The sequence below is a fragment of the Oncorhynchus tshawytscha genome, linkage group LG16 (genome assembly GCF_018296145.1).
Source record: "Oncorhynchus tshawytscha isolate Ot180627B linkage group LG16, Otsh_v2.0, whole genome shotgun sequence".
Classification (NCBI taxonomy): Eukaryota; Metazoa; Chordata; class Actinopteri; order Salmoniformes; family Salmonidae; genus Oncorhynchus; species Oncorhynchus tshawytscha.
In genome coordinates, this window is record NC_056444.1 from 44,825,836 (window position 1) to 44,834,174 (window position 8,339).

The window sequence follows — 8,339 nt, forward strand, 5'->3', positions numbered from 1 at the left end:
ATATACCACATGCATGCTTTATCATACCTATGGTATACGGCTGTCAGCCAATCAGCATCCAGGGCTTGAACAACCCAGTTAATTATCCAAAATCAATCCCTACACAGCCTCAGGGTCCTGTGAAGGGGTAACATCCACCGACAGGATTTCTTGCACAGCCTCGGCTGTGAAATTTGTTGGTACCCTTCCCAGATCTGTGCCTCGGCACAATCCTGTCTCGGAGCTCTATGGACAAATCCTTCGACCTCATGGCTTGGTTTTTTCTCTGACATGCACTGTCAACTGTAGAACCTTATATAGACAGGTGTGTGCCTTTTCAAATCATATCCAATCTATTGAATTTACCACAGGTGGACTCCAATCAAGTTGTAGAAACATCTCAAGAATGATGAATGGAAACAGGATGCACCTGAGCTCTATTTCGAGTCTCATGGCAAAGAGTCTGAATACTTATGTAAATAAGGTGTTTGTTTTTTATTTTTTATAAATTTGCTAAAGAAATTAGAAACCTGTTTTTGCTTTGTCATTGTGGGGTATTGTGTGTAGATTGATGAGGAAATCATTTAAATTAATCCATTTTAGAATAAGGCTGTAACGTAACAAAATGTGGTTAAAGGGAAGGAGTCTGAATACTTTCCGAATGCACTGTATATAAAAAATTAAAATTAAAATTAAATTATTAATGGTAGCCTCTGTGCAGGAATACAAGCACAGCCAGCACAGGCCCATATTTATGGATTAAGGAATTAAAATAATTTTCTTAATGTGATAGATAAATCAAATAATCAAAAAAACCATTGTGTTTCTCATAAAGTTTTAAACTAAAATTAAATGTTTTACGTAAATACATCTGTAGAAGGTGTTCTGGGCAAACAGAGTAAAATCCCTGTATTGTCGATTGAAATTGGTCACAACCAATACCAGTTTATGGTTCCTGACAAAATGAGAAAAGTATTTATGTTGATTAAAACTAAGAAAATTATATATTATATTCACAATTCCTGACATTTAATCCTAGGAAACATTTCCCTGTCTTAGGTCAGTTAGGATCATCACTTTATTTTAAGAATATAAAATGTCAGAATAATAGTAGAGAGAATGATTCTTTCATCACATTCCCAATGGGTCAGAAGGTTACATACACTCAATTAGTATTTGGTAGCATTGCCTTTAAATTGTTGACCCATTTGCGACCAAGCTTTAACTTCCTGACTGATGTCTTGAGATTTTGCTTCAATATATCCACATAATTTTCCTCCCACATGATGTCATCTATTTTGTGAAGTGCACCTGTCCCTCCTGCAGCAAAGCACCCCCATGATGCTGCCACCCCCGTGCTTCATAGTTGGGATGGTGTTCTTCAGCTTGCAAGTCTCCTCCTTTTTCCTCCAAATATAACAATGGTCATTATGGCCAAACAGTTCTGTTTTGTTTCATCAGACCAGAGGACATTTCTCCAAAAAGTACGATCTTTGTCCCCATGTGCAGTTGCAAACCGTGGTCTGATTTTTTTATGGCGATTTAGGAGCAGTGGCTTCTTCCTTCCTGAGCGGCCTTTCAGGTTATTTCAATATAGGACTCGTTTTGCTGTGGATATAGATACTTTTTTTAACCTGTTTCCTCCAGCATCTTCGCAAGGTCCTTTGCTGTTGTTCTGGGATTGATTTGCACTTTTCACACCAAAGTACGTTCATCTCTAGGAGACAGAACGTGTCTCCTTTCTGAGCGGTACGATAGCTGTGTGGTCCCATGGTGTTTATACTTGCATATTATTGTTTAGCCTATCAGAAGCTTCTAAAGCCATGACTGTTACGTTCCCCAGTTTCTGTGTTGTGGTTTGTGTATTTGCATGTACAGCTGTATGTGTGTTCCATTCAGAAGAGAGATCATTGCTGGGAGGTCATTGCTGGGAGGTCATTGCTGAGAGATCATTGCTGAGAGAAAGCTCATTGCTGAGAGAAAGCTCATTGCTGAGAGAGGAGGCTGATGGCTATGGGTTATATACTGTGTTGGTATTCTCAGTGGGACATCATTGCTGAAAGATGATTGCTGAAAGATGATTGCTGAGACAGGAGGTTGATGGCTGAGGGTTATATCATGTTGGTTGTTGCGAACAGAGTTAGTATGTACTATGTTAGTTGTTGTTGGGAGCAGCTTTGGTATGTTCTGTGTTTGTTGCTTTGTCAGAGCTTCTTTAATGTCCTGAGTTAGTTTTGTCTCAGGTTTTGTTGTGAAGTTTATTATTGTGTTTCATTTGTTCCCAGGGGGGAAGGGGAAGGCACCTAGGGAGTGCTTAGGCAAGAGGCCCGCGGGCATACATATACCCATAGTATATTCACTGTCTTGGCACACTAGGTAAGACCTGGGCGGACCACCCTCTGTATTTTGGTTAGGGCACCAGGTGTTGCTAAATTAGGTGAGTAGTTGGTAGGCAGGTAAGGTAGGAGAGGGGGCTTTGAGATTTACTTTCTTTGCTTTGGTTCCGTCCAACCCCTTTTCCCCATATTACCGTGTGACAGAATAAATTCCTTGTACCACTCTCTCTGCCTTTGTCATCCTTACTCATACCTACAGTCCCATACCTCTTTCACTTCATGGGGAGTTGAGTTGTAGCAGGGTGTTGCGTTCCCTCTTCACAGAGGCGTGCGTAACAATGACATCATTTTCTGGAATTTTCAAAGCTGTTTAAAGGCACAGTCAAATTAGTGTATGTAATCTTCTGACTCACTGGAATTGTAATACAGTGAAATATTTTGTCTGTAAACAATTGTTGGAAAAATGACTTGTGTCATGCACAAAGTAGATGTCCTCACCGACTTGCCAAAACTATAGTTTGTTAACAAGATACTTGTGGAGTGGTTGATAAATTAGTTTTAATGTCTCCAACCTAAGTGTATGTAAATTTCCGACTTCAAGTGTGTGTGTGTGTGTGTGTGTGTGTGTGTGTACATACACATATATGTATGTATGTATGTATGCTTAAAGTGCCCGTAGTTTGGTGATGTGGACACCAAGGAACTTGAAGCTCTCAATATCACCCTTGTATAAAAATTGGCACCAACCGTAAGTATCCAAGTGTGTTTGAGGGAAAACTTTGACATGGTTAGGGAATTGTATTGTGATATTTAAATCAGGAAACCTGTCTACATTGGGGTGTTAGCTGACCAAAGTGGATGATAAGGACTTTATTGACTTGCATTAGGGCAATTCCACAATAATGGAATTACACGGAGACTCCGTTTTTTTTCACTTTAAAATGTATTGATTTCAAAATGTTACATTTGAACAAAAACACATTTACTGGAAGAACTGTGCAGATGCAAATGTAACAGGGTTATATTGGTGATTCCCCTTGCCACTTTATTGTTAAGCCAATGGGTTTTTGGTTTGAGTTTGTCTTGCCTTCACCTACTCAACATGGCATCTTATTGGCCGGTTTGCGTAGCTTGCTTACGAGGGGGGATGTTCCAGTTAGAATCGTCCCAGTGAACAAGCACCAAACCAGCGGTAAGTTGTTGGTTGCAAAGCACTGTACATCAAAAGTGATTTTTATACTCTCAAGTGATGATTTAAATGTACAATTTATATCAAATTGTTTGTAAATGTTATTCGAACATCACACATAAGATGCAGCGGTTTTTGGAGAATATTTGTTGTGCATTTTGTTGTAGAGAATTCCCGCCAGTACTAGCTAGCAACTTACCGTGTCTGGTGGGGGGGGTTTCATATATTTTGTACAGTGCGTGAGTGCAGAGTTGGATGGTGAGACGTGCATTGCATGACGTGCAATTTTGTGTCGTTCTTATCAGGTACATTGTTAAAGATATTATATTGTAATTGTATTATTTTGGTAACTGTCCCAGTGAACAAGCGCCAAACCAGCGTGCGTGAATGCAGAGTTGGATGGTGAGACGTGCATTGCATGACTTGCAATTTTGTGTCGTTCTTATCAGAATAGAGCTACATGACTGGTGCTACATGTTGGAGTTCCGTGTCGATGACTGATTGTACACAACGCAAGACGAGTACTGTTACACAAAGTTTGGTCATAGAATTACAGAAAAATCTCCCTCAATTTGTTATGCGACAAATCTCGGCTCCGAATTTAGTTTAAAATATATCTGCAGAAAGACTGGGTGTCAGCTATGACATGACACCTTGCATTTGAAAAAATCTCTTGGTTATTCAACTACAGTAAGTGAAGTGGATTTACACCTGGTAACATAATTATGGTAATGGGTTTACATCATGGGTCCCTGATCTGAATTAAACAGAAATGCATCATTAGGGATATGAATGTCTTTCTCTTCATGGTAATGTATCCTGAATAGGTACGCCAAGCAGTGATGTAGTGGTAAAAATAATATGTGGGTAAACTGTGCTCTAGTGTACTGTACTATACTTTACATTACTGTACAGTAGTGAACTGTGCTGTCTGTACTGAACTATTATTTACGTTACTGTACAGTAGTGAACTGTGCTTTCCGGACCAGACCAAATCTGAACCAATCATGGACGTCTATGTTTGGGCCAAAATAAAGGCCCAAAACTCTACCTTGAAAGGACACTATTGACATTGAAAAAGACTAACCAATATCTCAAACTGACCCTAACCATAACCTAATTTTTAACCAATTCTAAAATGAAATAGTGTTTTGCAGTCAGGAGTGTCTGTATAACCTTTTCCATGTTGAAATCAAGGCCGGTCCAGACCGGACCCAAAACCGACGTTGAAATCAAGGGCAGGGCGACTTCCCAAATGTCAACTACTTTTCGACCTCCGGTGTCAGAGCTCAGTGAGTGGGGATGCTGGTTACAGTAAATGGAGAGGGTGGGGCTCATGGGTAGGTGTCAGTACGAGCTGGGAGAGGGGGCAGAGATAGGAAATTAGGCAATGAGGAGGAGTCAGTGAATGTGTACAAATCTGGAACAGTAATGGTACAGGGAAACCAAAAACAGTTTCAGCTGGACTTTCACATTATCACAGATATAGCTCAGTACGATAAGCTCTCTCTTGAGAAAGATACTCCCACCCCTAGTGTGTCAGACCAGACCTCTTCACTAAACAACCCCACAGACGAGCAAGCCCAAACACCAATCTGCAAAAATATCCCCCATGTACAATATAAAACACCAAATAATGCATGCAGAGAAGAATTAGACCGATATCTGCTAATTATCAAAATCCAGAAAAGAGAGGTTAAATTCTACAACCACCTAAAAGGAAACGATTCCCAAACCTTTCAGAACAAAGCCATCACCTACAGAAACATGAACCTGGAGAAGAGTCCCCTAAAATCAAATCAAATTCAAATCAAATCAAATTTTATTTGTCACATACACATGGTTAGCAGATGTTAATGCGAGTGTAGCGAAATGCTTGTGCTTCTAGTTCCAACAATGCAGTAATAACGAGCAAGTAATCTAACTAACAATTCCAAAAAAAACTACTGTCTTATACACAGTGTAAGGGGATAAAGAATATGTACATAAGGATATATGAATGAGTGATGGTACAGAGCAGCATAGGCAAGATACAGTAGATGATATCGAGTACAGTATATACATATGAGATAAGTATGTAAACCAAGTGGCATAGTTAAAGTGGCTAGTGATACATGTATTACATAAGGATGCAGTCGATGATATAGAGTACAGTATCAACGTATGCATATGAGATGAACAATGTAGGGTAAGTAACATTATATAAGGTAGCATTGTTTAAAGTGGCTAGTGATATATTTACATCATTTCCCATCAATTCCCATGATTAAAGTGGCTGGAGTAGAGTCAGTGTCATTGACAGTGTGTTGGCAGTAGCCACTCAATGTTAGTGGTGGCTGTTTAACAGTCTGATGGCCTTGAGATAGAAGCTGTTTTTCAGTCTCTCGGTCCCAGCTTTGATGCACCTGTACTGACCTCGCCTTCTGGATGACAGCGGGGTGAACAGGCAGTGGCTCGGGTGGTTGATGTCCTTGATGATCTTTATGGCCTTCCTGTAGCATCGGGTGGTGTAGGTGTCCTGGAGGGCAGGTAGTTTGCCCCCGGTGATGCGTTGTGCAGACCTCACTACCCTCTGGAGAGCCTTACGGTTGAGGGCGGTGCAGTTGCCATACCAGGCGGTGATACAGCCCGCCAGGATGCTCTCGATTGTGCATCTGTAGAAGTTTGTGAGTGCTTTTGGTGACAAGCCGAATTTCTTCAGCCTCCTGAGGTTGAAGAGGCGCTGCTGCGCCTTCCTCACGATGCTGTCTGTGTGAGTGGACCAATTCAGTTTGTCTGTGATGTGTATGCCGAGGAACTTAAAACTTGCTACCCTCTCCACTACTGTTCCATCGATGTGGATGGGGGGGTGTTCCCTCTGCTGTTTCCTGAAGTCCACAATCATCTCCTTAGTTTTGTTGACGTTGAGTGTGAGGTTATTTTCCTGACACCACACTCCGAGGGCCCTCACCTCCTCCCTGTAGGCCGTCTCGTCGTTGTTGGTAATCAAGCCTACCACTGTTGTGTCGTCCGCAAACTGGTCCTGGGGCTCTGTTCACAAATACAAACAGACGCCCACAGAGCCCCAGGAAAGCAACATTAGAATGTTACTTGGCCCTAAACAGAGAGTACACAGTGGCAGAATACCTGACCACTGTGACTGACCCAAACTGAAGGAAAGCTTTGACTATGTACAGACTCAGTGAGCATAGCCTTGCTATTGAGAAAAGCCACCGTAGGCAGTCCTGGCTCTCAAGAAAAGACAGGCTATGTGCACACTGCCCACAAAATGAGGTGGAAACTGAGCCGAACTTCCTAACCTCCTGCCAAATATATGACAATATTAGAGACACATATTTCCCACAGATTACACAGATCCACAAAGAAAAAAAAACAAGTTTGATAAACTCCCATATCTACTGTGACCTGTTGCCACAAGAAAAGGGAAACCAGTGAAGAACAAACACCATTGTAAATACTAAATACGTTTATTTATTTTCCCTTTTGTACTTTCACTGTTTGCACATCATTACAACACTGTATATATACATAAATATGACATTTGAAATGTCTTTTTTCTTTTGGAACTTCTGTGAGTGTAATGTTTACTGCAAATGTGTATTGTTTATTATCTACTCACTTGCTTTGGCAATGTTAACATATGTTTCCCGTGGCAATAAAGCCCTTGAATTTAATCGAGAGAGAGAGAAGAGGGCATTGTAACGTAGCTCATACAGTGAGGATTGCTACAATAGAATAAGAACAGTTCAAGTTTTCATTTTTTGGCTCAAGAGGTGAAGTGTTGAACCAATAAAAAAAGCCCTCTGAGGGACATACTGGACATTGATTGCACTGTACAATGAAGTCAGGTCAAAATGTAATGTCAAACTTTATTCTTCCACTGGGAAATTTACTGTGCAGACAGGAACAGGATTAAACCTATATTATTATTTTAAAACAATAAAGATACACTTAACTGTGTGGGTTTGTGGTGATAATACCTCATTTATTGATCATGCACCATTCATCACTACCATTAGATCTGTTGTCTAGCCTTTGATCAGCAATGATCAATCTTCCCATGTTTAAAATATTGGAAGAATTATTACTTTTATCTCTACCAACATGTGCTTTTGTTATTGGGGAAATTAGCTAATTTGCCCACCATGTCCAGAGACCGCTCTCTGATGCCTGCCATTCCACGATTCGAGCCTCACAAGCGTGAGCTCATAGGAAGCGAGAGTCGGGGGGGAAATCAACAGACAACCTGGGAAGTCGTGACGTCTGGCCCATTCGATACTGAAGTCAGGGGATTTTTTTTTAGCAGGGGGAGCTACCCTGTAAAGACAGAGAAGCGACGAAGACATGATAACATCTAGTCAATGACAGGAAAGCGCCTGCAAAGATTTTTTTTATAACTAAAACAAGAGACCACAGCCTGTCGTTTCCAACCGGAACAGATTAGTCATAGTGGGCAGAACAAACAAGGAAGTGGGCAGAGCCAAACACGAGCTAGCGAGATCCTTTGGCCTATGCACTACTCGTGTAAAATAACTCAACTCGCTTTTGCACTCCTAGACATCGTGATTTTGTCAAACTTTGTCAAAGGGTAAAGTCTACAAAACTTAGTCCACTCTGTTCATAACATATTCTAGTTTTGGGAAAATAATATTGGATTGAGATCAATTGTTTAATTAATCGATGAGAAGACTTGCAGAATCCAGGCCAAACTCCATCTCCTTTCAACTTCTCCCACTGCCGGCCGCTGGGCTTCCTCTCACTACCATATGTGGTAGTGAGAGGAAACACCAAGCGGATGCTTCATATTTATACATCCAGTGAAATGTCTGTCTCAT